The sequence below is a fragment of the Lithobates pipiens genome, unplaced genomic scaffold, assembly GCF_037356315.1.
Source record: "Lithobates pipiens isolate NorthernLeopardFrog02 unplaced genomic scaffold, aLitPip1_a1.2 Scaffold_3, whole genome shotgun sequence".
In the NCBI taxonomy this organism is placed as follows: Eukaryota; Metazoa; Chordata; class Amphibia; order Anura; family Ranidae; genus Lithobates; species Lithobates pipiens.
The window spans coordinates 127,391,313-127,411,531 of NW_027507790.1; the positions used below are offsets into that span (position 1 = coordinate 127,391,313).

Below are 20,219 nucleotides of genomic sequence, written 5' to 3' on the forward strand. Positions count from 1 at the left end.
TGAACTTTAAGGATTACAGCAGTCTCTTTGCAATGGTGTTTCATTTGATGCTTGCACAGGAAAATGCACTGTGTACAAAAGTTTTTTGCAGTTTTAAGCGAAGTGAGGAAATGTAGAGTAGGATGATTAGCCTTCCCCAGATCTGTGATCTCCGCATGGGGGCCTGGAGGTAAAGCGGGTGGGGACTCCCAAATCCCAGACATCACAAGTCTCCCACATTTCTGCTGTGCCTCCCGATATGGCTGCATGGCCAATCCTGGGTGGTCCTTTGGTTCACAGCGGGGAATAATTGGTGTGGTGGGAGGGACAGCTGTGAACACTGATCTCCCTGTATAGCTTTTTAGCTGACAGCCGCTATTCCTTCTCTCCCTTCCGTGGCTGTTGGCTAAAAATTAAACACAGAGATCAGTGTTCACAGCTATCGTTCCCGGCTGTTTCCTATGTCCTCCGGCCACTCCTCTGCCCCCCTTGTCCTTCTCCGCCCCCCCCCCCCCCTCATCCCCTGCAGCCAACATCCCTCCTCTCCTCTCCCGATGCATGCTGGTGAGGAATCTGTCAGGATGTGGAGCGGAGGAAGGGACCGGTAAATCTGTAATTTACTGGCCCCTTCCTTTTCTGAATTAGTCACCGTGAGCAGCACACGTTTCTGTGCCCTGTGAAAACTGAGCAGAACTGTGTTTACTCTGCTTTGGTTTATGAATGGACAGAGGCCGCTGTCTCCTATCCATTCATTCATCTTCAATGCTGAGAAAAGGACTGGGGAATTGGTGTCCCTTGTTGCCATCCCTGTCTCAAAGGAGAGATGTCAGGTGTCTGTTTAGACCCCTGATATCTGACCAAAGCCCCCCAACAAGGCTGATTTAAAAAAAATAAAATAAAAAAAAAATGGAAAAAATAAATGTATAAAAAAAAAACTGATACCACTCCCCCCTGCCCTACCAACACGGTCTACTGCCCCAACCCTGTCTCCACCAAAAAGCATTGTGGGAAAACAAAAAAAAAACTAATGAAATTGTAAAAAAATACAGGAAAAATAAACTACTGACACCGTCCACTGCAACACACCCCCATGTGAAGATTTGTGGTGCAAGTGCGTTGTTTCATCAGTTGTAAGAGTTTACATTAGTACATACATTTGTAATTTATTCTAGAAGTGCTGGGTACTGCAGTCAGTGTAAACTAACTCCGAGTTTTTCCTTGGCGTGTTTCTTTCCCAACATTTCCTGATTGGACAACGACTAATAGCAGGAAATAGCAGAGCGTCTGATCCAGCAGGACTGTGACGGTGCCATCCTCTCTGCAGTGTCAGACAGACGGAAAACAATACCCTTCAGAGTCTTGTTTACCAGAAGGCAAGGAGATGAGTTTTTCAGTTCTGTCCTGATCAGGCATTGATTGCTACTTGAGCCCGTAGATGAAACGTGCAGGCAAATAACCGAGAACGGTTTTCACTTGACTGCGCCACATATGTGGATACCACGTCTTTGAAAGTGTCATTTGACCAAGGTCACAGCACATATCCCGAGTCCTTGTGATTGAATGCAGACTAATGCTCCTACAGTCAGCTTTGTTCGATGTATTCTATGTATTGCAACAAATCTGTGATGGATATACTGTAGTGACCACTCTGCATTCACTTTTCATGTGTGGCTATTGGAATTGGTTGATAAATTGGAACATTCTCTTCTATTACTGATATTATAGGACATGCAGTATATAAGTAATTTTGTCCTTTTTTTCCATTTTATTTGAATCTATCTGTATTTATGGCCTCTGCCCTTCTATCTCACGGTAGTATTTGATCTGCTTATGACAGGTACTGAATATCTATATGACTTTGTAAACACAAGTGGAGGACATCGAATGTATTCAAATTCAATAGGATGTTTTGAGTGGAGTTGAACAAGCTCACTGACTAATATAACATAACACAAAGGATTAACACGGAAATTAAAAAGTCATGAGGTTGGTGATGTAATGAGAAGGGTTTTTTTTTTCTTCTTTCAGCTGTTTCAGCCCCAAAGCCTTCCATATCCCCTACATACTCATTGGACAATGAATGATCTCACACTGATGATTCGTTCTCTGGTGAGTAGATGGGTGATACAAGGAACCTGAAAACCTTTCCAGCTTTGCAGTGTAATGGTTTAAAGTGGTTGTAAATTCCACACATGAAATCTGAACAAAGCACATAGTCAGGTCCATAAATATTGTGACATCGACACAATTGTAATCTTTTTGGCTCTATACACCACCACAATGGATTTGAAATGAACAAGATGTGCTTTGACTGCAGACTTTCAGCTTTAATGTGAGCATATTTACATCCAAATCAGGTGAACGGTGTAGGAATTACAACAGTTTGTATATGTGCCTCCCACTTTTTAAGGGACCAAAAGTAATTTGACAGATTAACAATCATCCATCAAACTTTCACTTTTTAATACTTGATTGCAAATCCTTTGCAGTTAATTACACCCTGAAGTCTGGAATGCATAGACCTCACCAGACGCTGGATTTCATCCCTGGTGATGCTCTGCCGGGCCTCTACTGCTACTGTCTTCAGTTCCTGCTTGTTCTTGGGGCATTTTCCCTTCAGTTTTGTCTGAAAATGCATGCTCAATCGAAATCAGATCAGGTGATTGACCAGGCCATTGCATAACATTCCACTTCTTTCCCTTAAACTCTTTGGTCACTTTCGCAGTATGCTTCCGGTCATTGTCCATCTGCACTGTGGAACGCCATCCAATGAGTTCTGAAGCATTGTGCTGAATATGAGCCGATAATATTGCCTGAAACACTTCAGAATTCATTCTGCTCCTTTTGTCAGCAGTCACATGATTAATAAAAAGAAGCGAATGAGTTCCATTGGCAGCCATCCGTGACCGCGCCATGACACTGCCACCACCATGCTTCACTGATGAGGTGGTATGCTTTGGATCATGAACAGTTCCTTTCCTTCTCCATACTCTTTTCTTTTCATCACTCTGGAACAAGTTGATCTTGGTCTCATCTGTCCATAGGATGTTGTTCCAGAACTGTGAAGGTTTTTTTTAGATGTTTGGCAAACTCTATTCTGGCCTTCATATTTTAAAGGCTCACCACTGGTTTACATCTTGTGGGGAACCCTCCGTATTTGCGCAGTGGTCTTAAAGGTGGGGACGATTTTTTATCTTTTTTTAATTAAGATAAGACAACAGAGCCCAACTTTTTTTTTTTTTTTTTCTATTGTGAAAGATAATGTTATGCCGAATAAATTGATACCCAATATGTCATGCTTCAAAACTGCACCCGCTCGTGGAATGGCGACAAACTTTTACCCTTAAAAATCTCCATAGGCGACATTTAAGAAATTCTACAGGTTGCATGTTGTAAGTTGCACAGCAGATCTAGGACTAGAATTATTGCTCTCGCTCTACCAATCTCTGCGGTACCTCACATATGTGGTTTGAACACAGTTTTTGTATGCGGGCGCTACTCAAATAAATATACTTTCACTTTTGCACACGAGCTTGTTTATTTTTACAGTTTAAAAAAAATAAGTGTCACTTTTATTCCTATCACAAGGAAATGTAAACATCTCTTGTAATAGAAAAAAACATGGCAGGACCCCTTAAATGAGATCTGTGGTTAAAAAGCCCTCAGATCTCATATTTAGACTAAAATGCAATAAAAAAAATTGTCAGTTAAAAAAAAAAAAGCCATTTAAGAGCTATGGGTGGAAGTAAGGATTTGACGTCGCTTCTGCCCTGCAATGATATGGACGAGGATACTGGGGTTATGGCAGCTAGCTGGTCCAGAAGTGATTAAAGCCTGAACATCTGCAGCATACAGCGAGGGACCAAATTATTTGATCTCCTGATGATTTTTCTATGTTTTACCCACTGACAAAGAAATTATCAGTTTAAGTTTTTAATGGTAGGTTTATTTTAACAATGAGAGCCAGCATAACAACAATATCCAGAAAAACGCATTTTAAAAAGGTTATAAATTTATTTGCTTTTTAATGAGTGAAATAAGTATTTGATCCCTTTGTAAAACATGACTTAATACTTGGTGGCATAACCCTTGTTGCCATTCATAGAGGTCAGACATTTCTTGTAGGCCACCAGGTTTGCGCACATCTCGGGAGGGATTTTGTCCCACTACTCTTTGCAGATCCTCTACAAGCCATTAAGGTTTCAAAGCTGAGGTTTGTTAACTCCAAACCTTCAGCTCCCTTAACACCTTTTCTATGGAATTAAGGTCTGAAGACTAACTAGGCCACTCCAAGACTTTTTAATGTTCTTCTTGAGCCACTCCTTTGTTGCCTTGGCCATGTGTTTTGGGTCATTGTCATGCTGGAATACCCATCCCTGACCCATTTTCAATGCCCTAGCTGAGAGGAGGTTCTCACCCAAAATTTGATGGAACATGGTCCCCATCTAGCGTCTTTTGATGCAGTGAAGTTGCCTGACCCCTAAGCAGAACAACCCACCCAAAGCATGTTTCCACTTCCCATGTTTAAAAGTGGGGATGGTGGTGTTTGGGTCATAGGCAACATTCCTCCTCCTCCAAACACAGAGAGTTGAGTTGCTGTCAAAGAGCTTGATTTTGGTCTCATCTGACCACGACACTTTCACCCAGTTCTCATCTGAATCATTTAGATGTTCATTAACAAACTTCAGACGGGCCTGTACGTATGCTTTCTTGAGCAGGGGGGACTTTGCGGGCGCTGCAGGATTTCAGTCCTTCATGGCATAGTGTGTTACCAATTGTTATTTTGACTATGGTCCCAGCTGCTTTAATCTATCGTGTGTAGTTCTGGGCTGATTCCTTATCGGTCTCATGATCGTTTTGAAACTCCACGAGGTGAGATCTTGCATGGAGCCCCAGACCGAGGGAGATTGACAGTTTATTTTGTGTTTCTTCCATTTGCCAATAATCACACCAACTGGTGTCGTCCTCTCAAAGCTGCTCGGCAACCGTCGTGTAGCCCATTCCAGCTTTGTGTAGGTCTACAATCTTGTCCCGGACATCCTTGGACAGATCTTTGGTCGCCATGGTGGAGAGATTGCAATATGATTGCTTTTGTGGACAGGTGTCTTTTATACAGGTAGCAAGCTGAGATTAGTAGCACTCCCTTTTAAGAGAGTTCTCCTAATCTCAGCTCATTGCCTTTATATTAGACACCTGGGAGCTCGAAATCTTGCTTATTGATGGGGATGAAATATTTTTTCACTCATTAAAATAAATCAAATTATAACTTTTTTTGAAATGCGTCTCACTGTTAAAATAAACCTACCATTAAAATTATAGACTGATCATTTCTTTCAGTGGGCAAACTTACAAAATCAGAAGGGGATCAAATACTTTTTTTCCCTCACTGTATGTACAGTACATCTATCTTTCGATTCTCACCCTATCTGTTCAGAAAAAATATAAAAAAAATTAAATACATTACCTCCCAGGACAGATGTCCCTTGCTCCCTGTGCCTGAATGGAGCAGCAAGGGGTGAAAAAGGAAGGTATGCTCCTATGGGTGGTGGGGAAGGGGGAAATGTACCACAGATGTTGTTTAATCTTATAATGAAAAGATTTGAGGGTTCTTAACCAGTTCCCGACCGGCGCACGCCGATGTACGTCGGCAGAATGGCATGGGCAGGCATATTGGTGTACAGGTACGTCCAATCTTTAATGCCACTCTGCCATTGCGTGCCGGTTGGGACCCCCGTGAGTCCGGTCCCGGGTCCCACGGACTTGATCGCCGCGGGGAATACCCGCGATCGTATCACGGGGCGGATGAACGGAGAAATGCCATTGTAAACAGCATTTCCCAATTCTGCCTAGCAACTAGTGACGCTGATCTCTGCTCCATGTGATTAAAGCAGAGATCAGTGTTCACTAAATGAAAGCCCAGCCCCCCACAGTTAGTAACACACCCCTAGGAACACTGAACCCCTACACTGCCACCCACTGGTTAACCCCTTCACTGCCAGTGTCATTTACACAGGAATCACTGCATTTATATAGCAGTGATTGCTGTATAAATGACAGTGGTCCCAAAAATGTCCGATGTGTCCGCCATAATGTCGCAGTCACAGTAAAAATCGCTGATCGCCGCCATTACTAGTTAAAAAAAATAATAATAAAAATGCCATAAAACTATCCCCTATTTTGTAAACGCTATAACTTTTGCACAAACCAATCAATCGCTTATTACTTAGAATACGTATCGGCCTAAACTGAGGGAAAATAATGTTTTTTATATATATATTTTTGGGGGATATTTATTATAACAAAAAGTAAAAAATAATGCGTTTTTTTTTAAAATGTACTCATTTACTAAGGTTGAGAAGCTTGAGATCAGCCAATGCTATGACATTAAAGAGTGCACTTGTTTATTAACCAGGAAGAGCGCACATTCCTGTGATGCTTCAGCTGTGTTCATCAGACAATGCATCCCAGCTTGTGGGCCAATTTTCTTTCAAATAACCCAATGGTAAAGATGAGCCCCCTTTCTCCCATCCTAACTACACCACTTAAGAACAGTGGGTGACGCAGTCCAGATCTACACCATATTGAATGGCCCTAGGGTCAGGCTTACAGCCTACAAGTATTCAGCTTTTGTGTTCAGGCCTATACAAAACCCAGTACCCCTAGCCTATTGAACCGTGACAATGCATTTCTGTCACTGAGCACCCCCAACTTTGCACTCTGTACGCTGAACCTCCCTGCTTCACAGCATTCCTGATACCTGACCCCACCACTCCAAACACTGCAACTTTCTGCCATTTAGCTACTCTGTTTCAACAATACTTCCCTGTCCCGTGCAGGTAGAAGAGGCTGTGCCTAGACTTTCTGGGTTCTCTGCTTTCTCCTGATGACATTACATTCTGCACTGGGGAGGAGGTTGAGGCCAGTCAGTCTTACAACCCCTGGGGCAATGTGCGAATTTTGTGTTTTGGGGAAAACAGAGGTCCCAATTCTGGGCTAAGAAATAGGAAAGACAAACGCTGAGATGCCACCACCTCCATTACTAGAGAACCCTTCCAGTGTAGCCACTATTTGCTTTTATATCACTTGCCCTTAAAAAAAACGAGCCTTGTATATAATTATTATTATACATGACATATATTTTGAACATACAGTCCTATAGTAAAACTAATAGTTTAGATATGATTTATAGACATGCGATCGTAATGAAACACATTACTTTTACAATAAGCACAGGATACTGCATTGACGTATACCAGAGTAGTTGTAGGTAGGTATATAAAATCTACTTCTGATTGGTCCATACATAAAGAGCCCACCAGAGCTTGAGTGCAGATCTAGGCTTATTCCATCCTTGACGGGATCCAAATAAAAAGGAAGATCACACATTGGGGTTGATTTACTAAAACTGGAGATAGCAAAATCTGGTGCAGCTCTACCTAGAAACCAATTGGCTTTTTTTTTCCAAAACTTAATTGACCAAGCTGAAGTTAGGTGATAGGCTGCCATGCACAACTGCACAAGATTTTACACACTCCAGTTCTTGTAAATCAACCCATTATATTAACTAAGGGCCGGTTCACACCAGATGCAGTTCAGTGTATTTTTTGGTTCCTGCATCAAAAAAGCATGGACAGTACTTTTTATATGGGTTCCAATCGTCTAGTTCACACCCATGCGGTCAGTTCCAGTGCAGAAAAAATCTCATTTTTTTTTTTGCACAGAATTATACTGGAATGTGACAAAACACATTGAAAACACACGTATGCATTTAAATGCATCAAAACGCATTACAGCAAAGAACCTCAGGAAACGTTGGATAAAAGAGGGGGAAAAAAACATTGAAAATGAATCAAAAACGCACTGGAACTCAGCAAAAAACTTGAAAAAAATGCAGGAGTGCTGCATTTTTGTGGTGGGAACCAGTTATAAAAATGTATTCTTCATATTCTAAATTGGCACAGGACACAAGATAAAGCGCTGAGTATAGCTGCAGACGCATCACATCTTTATCTTGTGTGCTGTGCTTTATGAACAGAGCAGTTATAAGGCCTTGTTTTTACAGCTGCTGTTTTTGGCTCTAGGCATTTTTTTTTTTTCTTTTGCCAGTAAACTCCCCGGCATGTTATCCTATGTGTCCATGCACACATAGGCTTTTATTAGTGTTATTGGCAGGGGCATTTTGGAAAACAGCCCCAGAACTAGTGTGTTTCAAAAGGAGTTTTTCAGCTGTAAAAACTCCCAAAAGCACTGAAAAATGTGGCTATTCTGCATTTATGAGCGTTTTTGAGCTATAAGCTTTTGTGGGAGTATAGTTTTGTTTAAAAAAGAGCTAGAAAACGAGAACGCTGAAAAACGCTACTGCAAAACTTATTCTACAGCCAACACTAATGGCGTTTTTAGAAAAATCTTGACCACATGAGCACTGGTAGGGTCTGTTATATTGAAAGTGGTGATGCTTACACAGGATATAGCCCACAGTAGAGGTCGACCGATATATCGGCCGATATTTGCCGTTTTTTAAATAATCGGCATCGGCCGATTCTGCTGATAAAAAGCCGATTCTACAGCGGGACTTTGAAATGACTTCTGTAAGAAGTCAGTGTGAGTTGCTGAGTTGTCATAGCAACCCTTTCCTCCTCTCTGGGCAGACTGCCAAGAAAAGAACTAAATGTTACAATGTTTACACTGAATGAATGAAGTCATCTCTGTGTAGAAGTTCTCAGTTTAACCATTTAAATACTTTTCTTACACTTGTTGCTTACAAGTAAAAATCCTGTATTTTCTGCCAGAAAATCACTTAGACCCCCAAAAATTATATATATATTTTTTGAGCAGAGATCCTAGAGAATAAAATAGCGGTTGTTGCAATATTTTATGTCACACGGCATTTGCACAGAGGTCTTTCAAATGCATTTTTTTGGGAAAAAAATACACCATTTAAAAAATAAAAATAAAATAAAAACAGTAAAGTTAGTCCATTTTTTTTTTTTTTTTGTCCAAAAGTTTTGACTACCCGTTTTTATTTAATATATAGGTTTTTTTTTTTTTTTTATCTAGATCATACATACAAGTAAACTGATTGGAGGTTTGTTTTGTTTAATAAATGTTTAAGTGTAAGAAATTTTCTGTATCACTAATGAAGGCTGCTTTCACACTGGAGCGGGCAGGCGTTGATGGTAAAACGCAAGTTTTAGCGGCGCTTTACCATCATTTTAGCGGTGCTATTTGGCTGCTAGTGGGGCACATATAACCCAGCTAGCGGCCAAGGAAGAGGTTAAATGCGCCCATGAAGCACCGCTTCGGCAGTGGTGCCCATTCATATCAATGGGCAGGAGTGGTGGAGGAGCGGTATACACCACTCCAAACGTGCTGCTTGGAGGACTTTTTTTTTAAGATCCTGCCAGCGCATCGCCTCAGTGTGAAAGCACTCTGTCTTTCACACAGACTGCAGGGGAGCCATTTTGCAGGCACTTTACAGGCGCTATTTTTAGCCCAAAAGCGCCTTAAAAAACGCCCCAGTGGGAAAGGTGTGTTAGATCAAGGGGGATTAAAAATAAATAAATAAAATAAAATAAAATCGGCCTAACATATCGGCCCAAAAAAATCGGCATTATATATCGGCTATCGGCCACCATGATTTCTAAATATTGGCATCGGCATCGGCCAGAGAAAAACCCATATCGGTCGACCTCTAGCCCACAGTAGTGAATCAGATGAGCGTTTTGTTGAATGCATCTGACTGCTGTGAACACCACCTCTGTATTGATTTTGATCTGTTTTTTCAGCAAATCAAATGGTTCTCTAATTTGAAGCAGTTTGTGTGTTTTTAGTAAACAGATGGCATGCCCCAGAATTGGTATTCTGATTAAAAAAAAAAAGCTCCTAAAATAAACTATGAAAAAGTCTCATGCCAACATATTACATTTTAAAAATTTGACTAAAGCTTGTGAAAGCAGTTGTGCTAAACAGGTGAAGCAATGTGCAATGTTGTTGCTTGTCTTCAAGTGTCACATGAATGTAGTAGGAGTTTCCCCTGCTGGATGACCTTGGGAATGATAAGGGTAGAGTGTTTGAGTTGTCTGCTGATACCACGCTCACTGACAGGTAAAGCTTAGGGAGAGGCCATTTTACAGTGAGGAGCAGGAATGTGCTGGCAGGAAAACAAGCTCACCACCCATAGACACGCGCAGAATGACCTCTGTTGTTATTGGGCTAGAGGAGGGATGGGTTTTCTTGCATAACTGCTAGGTCTGAAGCAAAGTCATTGAATGGCATAGTCTTGTGTTTATTCCTCAGGGATGTACTGGAATCTTCTAAATGCAGCACAACGTGCCAACTTTTACACCTTATGATGTGCAGTGATCATCTTCCTCTTGCAAAGACTGCTATTCATTCCGTTTGGCTTGGTATACCTAGAAAAAATACCTTGAACATCTACATTCTGTTGAAGTAATGTAGTAATAAATCATTTATTCCATTGTCCTCTAAGTAGAAGAGCCACAAGACAGAAATTGTCCAACAATGACCACGCCCCAGATCATGTAATCAGATTTTCAGCAATGTTTATTTGGTGCAACTATCACAGCATTTGTGGGCCAGGTTAGACCTAAGCTGCTATATTGCCATTTTCGATATAGTCTGAAATGTATGGCGCCTTAAGGGGGAGGTCAATTGGCTATGTTATGGAAAGAACACTGATCTATGAAAATGAGAAGGATGGTAGTGTTACAAGACAACCGGTTGCATTCTCCTATTACATAAATACAGTAAAACCTTGGTTTGAGAGTAACTTGATTTGGGAGCGTTTTGCAAGACGAGCAAAATTATTTAATTTTGTCTTGCTATACAAGTAGCGTCTTTTCACAACTGAGTATAAAAGAGAAGAGAGGCGCCTATAAGTGTAGTAATATGGTCACATTTAAGTAAGGTACAACATTTAGCAACACATGTGGTTGATGATTAAGAGGCACATCTAAGTATGCAGGCATCTGGGGCAAAGCTGTCCACATAGACCATCCGCCGCCCCGCCAACGACGTCACCTCTTTCACACTGAGCCCTGAGTGCTTAAGGCCTATTTTGCATCGCTCTACTGCAGGGTAATCTTCCCGGTCACGATTGCAGATTGACAGCAGTCAGAGCCGGCGGTGTGGGGGATGGTCTATGTCGGGGATATAAAATTAGCGGACCGCTAACTGTTGCCAAACTACATGTCGCATAGCAAGACTGACAGCCACAAGCATAACACCCAGAGGCATGATGGGACTTGTAGTTTTTCAACAGCTGGAGGTCGACTATTACATATTCCTGGTCTATGTGGACAGCTTCACCCTGGATGCCTGCATACTAAGGGCCGGTTCACACAGCAGGCGAGGCGAGGCGTCTCCGACTTGCCTTGCCGCGACCTGCGGCGACCTCAGCGGCGACTTGCAGATGACTTCTGTATAGAAGTCAATGCAAGTCGCCCCGAGGTCGCCCAAAAGTAGTACAGGAACCTTTTTTCTGAGTCGGAGCGACTCGAGTCGCTCCTCTCAGAACGGTTCCATTGTACAGAACGGGGGCGACTTGCGGGAGCGAGGCGAGGCGAGTCGTGTCGCCTCGCATCGCCCGCTGTGTGAACCGGCCCTTAGATGTGCCTCTTTTTTTAATCAACCATGTGAGTTGCTAAATGTTTTAACTTCATTAAATGTAACTATATTGCTACACTTGGAGGCTCCTTTCTTCTCTTTTATACTCTGTAGCTCCTGCTGGATTTTGCTTCAATTCCCCTTATGGAGGCTTCCATTTGTGGATGGACATTTTATGGTTACACAACCTATCACGTAGCTTAAATCTTTTTTTATATGTACTATAACCTGATGGACTTATGAATAAATGGTTGTGGAACTAATTATTTGAGTTTCCATTATTTCTTGTGGGAAAATTTGCTTTGATATAAGGGTGGTTTGGATTACAAGCATGTTTATGGAATTAATAATGCTCACAATCCAAGGATTTACTATATGATTTCTATGGCCCAGTCTTTCATAAATCTGGCTACTGATTTCCCAATTGTAATCACAAAAAAAGTCTGCGCTGTTAAAAGACTCTATTCATTTTAATGTAAATTATCCTCACCGTAGGCACTGGCTTACTCGTTATACATCAGGAGATTAGTGGCTGGATACCCGTCGTGGTGCATTGAAGATTAGTGGTGTTTTATGCTGCCTGTGTACTGCTAATCTAAGTGCTAAAGGAAGTCCGTGTATACATTTTGTGAAATTCCAAACATGCCTTGAAAATTCCAGGGGGCATAATAACTGTTCATTATTTCAGCACTGATAAAGATTTAAAGGCTCAGTTTATAAGCACTGCAAAGCACCAGTAATGACGGCAACAAAAGTAAAAATTTTACAAAAAAAAAACATACGCAAATCACACCATGATTTTCCTCATCCAAATTCACTATTGATTACTCTCCTATGAATAATCTCAAACTGTGATATCCGGTATATTGTCCAAGCAAAACATTTGCTGCAAACATTTTCTCTGCAGCAGTAGGGCCAGCGACTTCACAATCTACAGTAATACGGACTATCATCAAGTTCATAGGATGGAGAAAGTTTCCAGAAACTGTGGCCACACAATGGTATTGCAGCTACAAATGGCTTGCAAGCCTGCACTTTTGATGTGGCAAAAGTATTGAGTTCTAGCCTCCATCCTCCCCTGTGAGATAGTTATTTGTGGAAACGCGTCATGCAGGTAATATACAGACAGTCCCCGGGTTACAAACAAGATATGGACTGTAGGTTTGTTCATTTAAATCTGTTTGTAAGTCGGAACATGTACACCTTTTTAAGTGTAGCTCCGCCCAAAAATCTATTTTTAAGCTTTTTGGCTAGCATAGGTAAGGGTCATCACCCCTGTAACATTTTTTTTGCTGTCTGTGCCAATGTGCAGAAGATTTCACCTCGCTTCCTGTTGTCTCCCTCCGTTTGTAAGTCGGATGTTTGTAAGTAGGGGACATCTTGACCCAGGTTTTACTCTGCTGGATTTCTTAGGGGGGCATATTAGATAGATTTTATCTAGGAGTGCACCAAATGGGTTTTTGGGTGCCCATGCCGAAACTGAAAAATACACTAGGCCAAAAACCGATACTGAAAATGACTGATGCAGAAAATTACTGTTTATAAAAAATATTTTTATACAGGGGATGGTCAGAGACTGCCGACATGGTACAGGAGGTGGTCAGAGACTGCCTACATGGTACAGGAGGTGGTCAGAGACTGCCGACATGGTATAGGAGGTGGTCAGAGACTGCCGACATGGTATAGGAGGTGGTCAGAGACTGCCGACATGGTACAGGAGGTGGTCAGAGACTGCCGACATGGTACAGGAGGTGGTCAGAGACTGCCGACATGGTACAGGAGGTGGTCAGAGACTGCCGACATGGTACAGGAGGTGGTCAGAGACTGCCGACATGGTACAGGAGGTGGTCAGAGACTGCCGACATGGTACAGGAGGTGGTCAGAGACTGCCGACATACAACAGTAGATCAATGCAGCCTCACCAAGTTCCTTTAAATGCAGCCAGTGCCCAGCAGCCTACCAGTTCCCATCATGCACCCTGCCTTAGTATGTCAGACAGGATCAGAACAGGGCAGTGTTAGCAAGGCAAAGCCAAGACCAGTGCTCTACCTATGGAGGAAATCTGTCAGCACACAGCATTAAGGAGCAGCTTATCGGTATTATCAGTGTGCAGCACAACGGGGGTTAAGAGTACAAGACTTGTTTGACATTCTGTTAAACGGTGAGCCCATTCGGTGAAGCGAGCTTTCAGCCACCTCGTCAGAGGAGAGGAGTGGACTGGGGCTGGATGGGGGTGGGGACGCTCCAAAATGACATCCCCGTACTGGGTGGCATTTTGCCGAAAAGGTATGTTATATTTTTCGGCGGCTGAAATTTCGGTGCATCTCTAGTTTTATCAAGCAATTGGTCATAGTTGCTAGATGTGTATATTATATTGTTCTATGTAGCTGATTTTCCTTAGGTTTAATAAGTTATATCAGAAAATTGTGCTCTACTTGTATAGTGAGCGCCTATCTGGATATAAATTGGATAGTTTGGGTAGTCCTTTCTACTACAAGACACTGTAAAAGTTACAGTATCTTAGTTTTTCTAAGGCACACAAAAAAAAGTTTTTGGCCTTATTCACATGTGTACTTCAGTGTATGCCAGTGCAAGGGCACTTTGCCTGCACAGGAGTTTCAATACAGCAGACATCTGTGCATCCCTTTGTGGGCAAATATGGCCCTTGCATAGATGTACGCTTATGTATACTCATATGTGGATAAAGCAGAGAGGGATTAGAACACCTGCCAGGTTTTTATTGCTATCTAGATTCACCCTTTCCTTTTGTCCTGGTGACCATTATCACTGAGAATGAAAGCAAAAGAATTCCCAGATTTTGAGTTGTCACCAGAACAGGATTGAATTGGAAATGGGGACACCAGTTCTTGTGACCAGGGGTCCTCTCACTTTGGATGGATTCCGCTCTCATTTTTGTTGAATTTTGGACAGGAAGTGAAGGGAAATTTCCCCAATGGGACAAGATGGCAAAAACTAACAAAAAAAAAGTTACTGAGATAATGGCCCTCTGTTACTATATCCAAAATGGGGGGGGGGGGGGGGTGCTGGCTTTAATTCTAAAGTAATAATTGGTTAGTAATGATTTTCCAAAGTGATTCCCCCACGTTTAAACACTGGCCATAAGAAGCAGGAGTGGTGTTCTTTTCAGTTCTCGCCAGGGCACTATACATGGAGTATGTAGATTCTCTCTAGTCATGCTTGTGGATTTCCTCCCTAGATGCTTAGGTTTCATCTCAATCCTAAAATATCCTGTTAAGCTAATAAGTTCTTTATAGCTGCGGAGAGACTTTTTGAGCCTTGGGATAGGAAGAGGCAGAGCTGAACTGCTCTTAATGCTGTACAGGCTCATGTAAATAAGCTCTAAAAAAAAGTGTTAAAAGCCTCCACACACACATCAAAAAATGCATGCATGCGTGGCACACATTTGTATGTAAACAGCAATTGTGCAACACTTATTGGATAGGGGAGTAAGAGGAGTAATTTTAGGGTTATTTTATAGTTTAATGATAAATTAAGATGTTTAAAGGTTTTCTAAAAAGGATATAAAAAGACAAAAAGTGCAGTGCTGGGTAATAAACTAATAATGCAAGTGATTATGACTAAAAACCATGATTATACAAAGGAGTATTCTAAATTCTTAAGTGATCAAAAAAAAATAATAGTCCATATGTGTTAATATGATCAATCCATGAGCAACAAACACATGTATCAAATGCAAAAACAGTTCATGGTTGAAATAATCCAACAAAGAAGTGTTCACAAACAAAATTCCAATAATAAGTTTCCACCACTAGTGCAGCCAGTTGCCTAGGAATAAGCAATCGAGGCTTACCAAAAAGCCAGCGACCACCCTTGTTCAGGGGGGTAACATAAGGCTTAGTAGAACAGCAGGCTTTCTGTTGAAGTACCACTTACTGTCCTCACAAGTAACCGGCCAACGTCTGTGGAAAGTGGTTGTCAACGTCAACCTGTAGCCTGCTGAAAACAGGTCACAGGAGTGCAGAACAAACTGGACTCCTGTGATTCACAGGAGTAGTGCAGCCAAACGAGCTTTGGCTGTACGTCTCCTTTAACTGTCTTCTACTGACTAATATGGGCATCATAGTTTTTCACTATTGTCCATGTGCGCAAAATTGAGGCTCGATATATTTGCAGTTTACGCCAAACAGCGTGTTTTTTTTATATTTAGCAGTAAATTTGGAGATATTGTATTCTTCTGAACCAGTAGTTTGAGTGTAAATTGTTTTTTTTTAATATTTATTTTTTTATGGATGAAGATTTAATAAACAAAAAAATTGTAACTGCAGGCTTTTTATTCTACAGGTCCTCTGCACTCATATGTTTCGTTCTCATGTCAAAAATGCACATTTTAAAGATGAAGTAAACCCATTAGGGTTTACTTTCTCTTTGTCTCCCTGCAAAGGTAAAGCATAATGGGCTACTATGCGTTGTGTCACTTACCTGACCCAGGAGCCAGTGATATCCCCGCTGTCCCCTGTAGCACGAAGCATCCATCTTCTTCCGGGTATCGCTGCTCTGGCGCTGTGAGCGACGTCACTGCCGCGCATGAGACCTGCCACTAACGGCGTATCGCAATTAGTGGCATGCTCAGTGCGCCTACGCGCCGCTCTCTATGGTGCATGTCTTTTTGCAAATATCTCCTAAACCATGTAGGTTTAGGAGATATTTCATGGACCTACAGGTAAGCCTTAATCAAGCTTACCTGTAGGTCAAAGTGGTCTGTAAGGGTTTACAACCACTTTAACGTATGTGTATAGAAAAAAAAAAGAATTTGTCTGGGAGTAAAAGGATTAAAGTAACGAAGTAGCAATGGTAAACTGGATGCAGGACTGTATAGGAGTTGTCTTTGGGTTTTTTAACATTCTTGCTGGTTATTGCCAAAATGGTCTGAAAGCCCTAAATACCCCAGGCAATCGGTTATGCGAATATTGGTCAGCGCACACAAGTTAGTGCCCTGAGAGTCTTCCTAATGACTTTTAAGTGTAATTGGTGCACTTGCCTGCCAATAGGGTAAGGAAGAATGTTAAGAGAAGTCATGGCCACCAAAGCCCCTTATTTATCTCAAATTCAAAGTCCATCTTTGCCCTGGGTTCTTTCAGGATGGAGATCCTAGTGTCAGCATCTCCTGTTTTATTAGTAAAACAGGTACCCTTTGCAATTCAATTTTTTCTTCAGACTGCATGGAGAAGTAAGAATATAAAATCCGTACTACAATCAAAACCACTGTTAGGCAGCCTGACGGGTAGAGTCTACAAGAGATGTAATTATATCAACAAGTGATCCGACCAATCATTGCCCACCCAAAACTTAAAATGTATTTGGTCTTTTAGTTGACTTTAGACCCTAAGGAAAATGTTAAGGAGATGTAAAACTACGCAAGACAATGCTTTGTGTCAGACAGCTAACAACATTACGTAGAATTTCAAATGCTATGCATGAGCTTTTACATGGATATTTGTCAATGAGATTGTCACAACATATTTCTCATACTAGCTAAACTTGCCTCTTATGATGTGTAATTGTATTGCTTCCTCATGTGCAATTCAGATCAGGCAGACCTCTGGGGCTAAGGAGCACCCGCGCACATTTATAGCCTCTTCTAAGGGAATAAGTGGCTCTGCGTATATTCTAATACATTGCCTTTGGAGACTTGGAGAAAACCTTCTGGCTCCCGACAAATGAATCGAAAAATGAGTTTTATCTTGTAAAATCAATAGCATTTCAAAATGTGAATAACGTATTAAAGGAAAGTATATTTAGAATGCTGCTCCTCTCTTGGGGACAGTGTTTTATCATCTGTCATTGAAATTCAGGCTGCGCTTGTGATCTGCATTTTGAATACGTGAATAAGGTAAAAGAATATGTCTGCACAAAATCTGTGGGCCTGGAGCCAGACTGAGCTGAAATAAAAGATAAAAAATTAAAATGTTATAGTAGCAGTGAGTGTTTTTTTTGTGTAATACCAGTAATACCAGTATGTTTTAATGAATATGAAAAAAACACCAAGTTCTGGTACCCTCAAACTGTATCCTAAGCTCGGGCCAATGGCCTGACAATGCACACGCTCCAATCCACCAGGAAAGAAAAAAAAATCTATATATATATATATATATATATATATATATATATATATATATATATATATATATATTTGTTTTATTTTTTCCCATTAACCACTTCAGCTCCAGACCATTTGGCTGCTCAAAGACCAGAAAGTTTTTTGCGATTCTGTACTGCGTCACTTTAGCTGACAGTTGCACAGTCGTGCGATGCACCTCCCAAACAAAATAGACGTCGTTTTTTTCCTCACAATTAGAGCATTCTTTTGGTGTTATTTAAGCACATTTTGCGGTTTTTATTTTTTCACTATAAACAAAAAAGCGCCACAATTTTGGGGAAAACCATATATTTTCCGTTTTTGCTTCTGTTTTATTGTCAAAGTTAATTTAACAACCTGAAGTTAGAAGCCGATTGGCTACTATGCACAGCTGCACCAGATTTTGCACTCACCAGTTTTAGACCCCTTTCACACTGTCAGCATTTTTTCAGGCACTACAGCGTTAAAAATAGCGCTGGAAAAAAGCGGCTCCCTTCACTCCAGTGTGAATGCCCGAGGAAGGGCATCACAAAAAGTCCTGCCAGCAGCTTCTTTGAAGCGGTGAACTCACCGCTCCTCCACTGCTGCTCCCCATTGAAGTCAATGGGGCAGCACTGTGTTACCACTGGCAAAACACTGCTCTGGCTCAATTTTTCGGTCGGATTTAACCCCTTTTGGGCCACTAGTGGAGGGTTAAAACTGCCACACTAGCAGCCGAATAGTGGCACTAAAACTACAGTAGAGTGGCGCTAAGAATAGTGGCACTTTACTGCCGACGCCCCCCCGTGGCTCAGTGTGAAAGGGCTCTTAGCAAACCAACCCCTTGGTGTAGAACTTGCTCTGGCATTAACAATAGCTTGATTGAAAATCTGTGCCTGGTCTATCACATCCTTTGAGAATTTGGGCCTTGTTGGGGTCCTTTGCAGCCTTGTCGGGGTGTTTGCGGTTTAAAAATGGCGCCGCTGAGATACAGAATGGATGCCCTGTGTATCTCGGTGGCGCTCAGTAGTTCTCGGCCGTTCTCGTCGACTTGCGGCTATTTTTGGCTGCACTTGGCCATTCTCGATGGCTTTCGGCTTTCTGAAATGGCTGAAAATGGCTGAGAACGGCCAAAAATACCAAAGGTTAGGAACGGCGAGTGATCGGCGTATAGCACGCACCCACGGTTTTCCCCTGATTTTAAGGTTAAAGTGCGTGTTATATGCCAATAAATACAGTATTTCTTTTTTTACACTTCTGTGCAGTTGGGAAACCTGACTATACGGCTAGATGAGTAAACACTAGGAAGAGCGACCTGACAGGTCCACTTTAACATTCCAGGTTTGTCATAGCAGTTAGAGGATAATACTATAAGGCTTGAGAAATAGGTTTACTGCTTTTCATGTTCATTTTATACCTGACCTCATGAGATTGAGGGTGCCTCAGTGAAAAAAAAATAGTACTCACTGTTTAAAATGCCTTTGGGTACGATTTGTACATTTTGTAGGATAAGCCATATTTGACCTAGATTTTCTCTGTAATCCAACTGTCCTCTCAGCTGTATAGCTATATACTTGTAAGATATGATTTGAATGACCCGTTTGATTCTCCACGTTACATTTTCCTCCTTGATGAACAGTTATGAAGCAATATTGTCAGTAGTTTTCAGATAACATTACCCCACCTTAAAGCGGAACTTCACTCTTCCAATCACCATTATTGTTTAATACTCATACTGCTGGCATTACTAAATTGTTAGGAAAGTATATCCTATTTACTTGTGTTAAACTTTTTTTTATTTTTTTACATTTCTATTTACTTCCTGGTTTCTTGCCTAGGCAAATGATGTCATACATCCCAAGTATCTTCAGGAGGGGAGGAGGGGTTTTCTTAGCTAAACACACCCTCCTGCATGCGTGTTTGAGGGCAGATGAATTCCCGGAAGTAAATGTTAAATGAATCATTCCCCCTTACTCATTGACCAAGGCCAGAAATGCTAGGGTGGTGTTTTTCAAAGTGATTTCTCAAAAAAAAAAGAAGATAAAGTACGCATTGGAGACCGGTATGGATGGGGAAGTTTGCCTCGAATATTAAAAATGAACTAAAAAGCATTTTTGTTTTGTAGGGCTCAGATGCAGTGAAGATCTGTTTTAAGCCCCTCACTGAATAAATTAAAAAAATTAAGGGTATGATCAGCTCTTCCTTGCACAGGTACTGGTGCAATTTCTGTACGTATTTTATAATATCTTTTTTTCTAATATTATAAGTAATCTGTGGCCTTGGATTGCATTCAGCCGCAATGCTGTTTTTAAAGTCGAGGGTTCCTATAACAAAGTAAGGATTATTTTTTTTTTTTTCGTTTTTTTTTAACCTGCTGTCATGCTTACAAAATGCATACATTTCTTTGGCTAAGACAATATATATTACTGACCACAATGATATGCAAGATCATCTGTGTTCATGAAGCACTAATTTGTACAAGCTGTGGTTGTCTGCAGTGCGCATATCTGAACATTTA

The 20,219-nt window shown here is 41.3% G+C and overlaps 1 protein-coding gene across 2 annotated transcripts in view; it reads left to right on the top strand.

Annotated features, from left to right (window-relative positions):
• Positions 1-20,219, top strand: part of MCC (MCC regulator of Wnt signaling pathway) — a 523,846-nt gene that overhangs the window by 194,247 nt on the left and 309,380 nt on the right. The gene's annotated exons all lie outside the window — the stretch shown is intronic.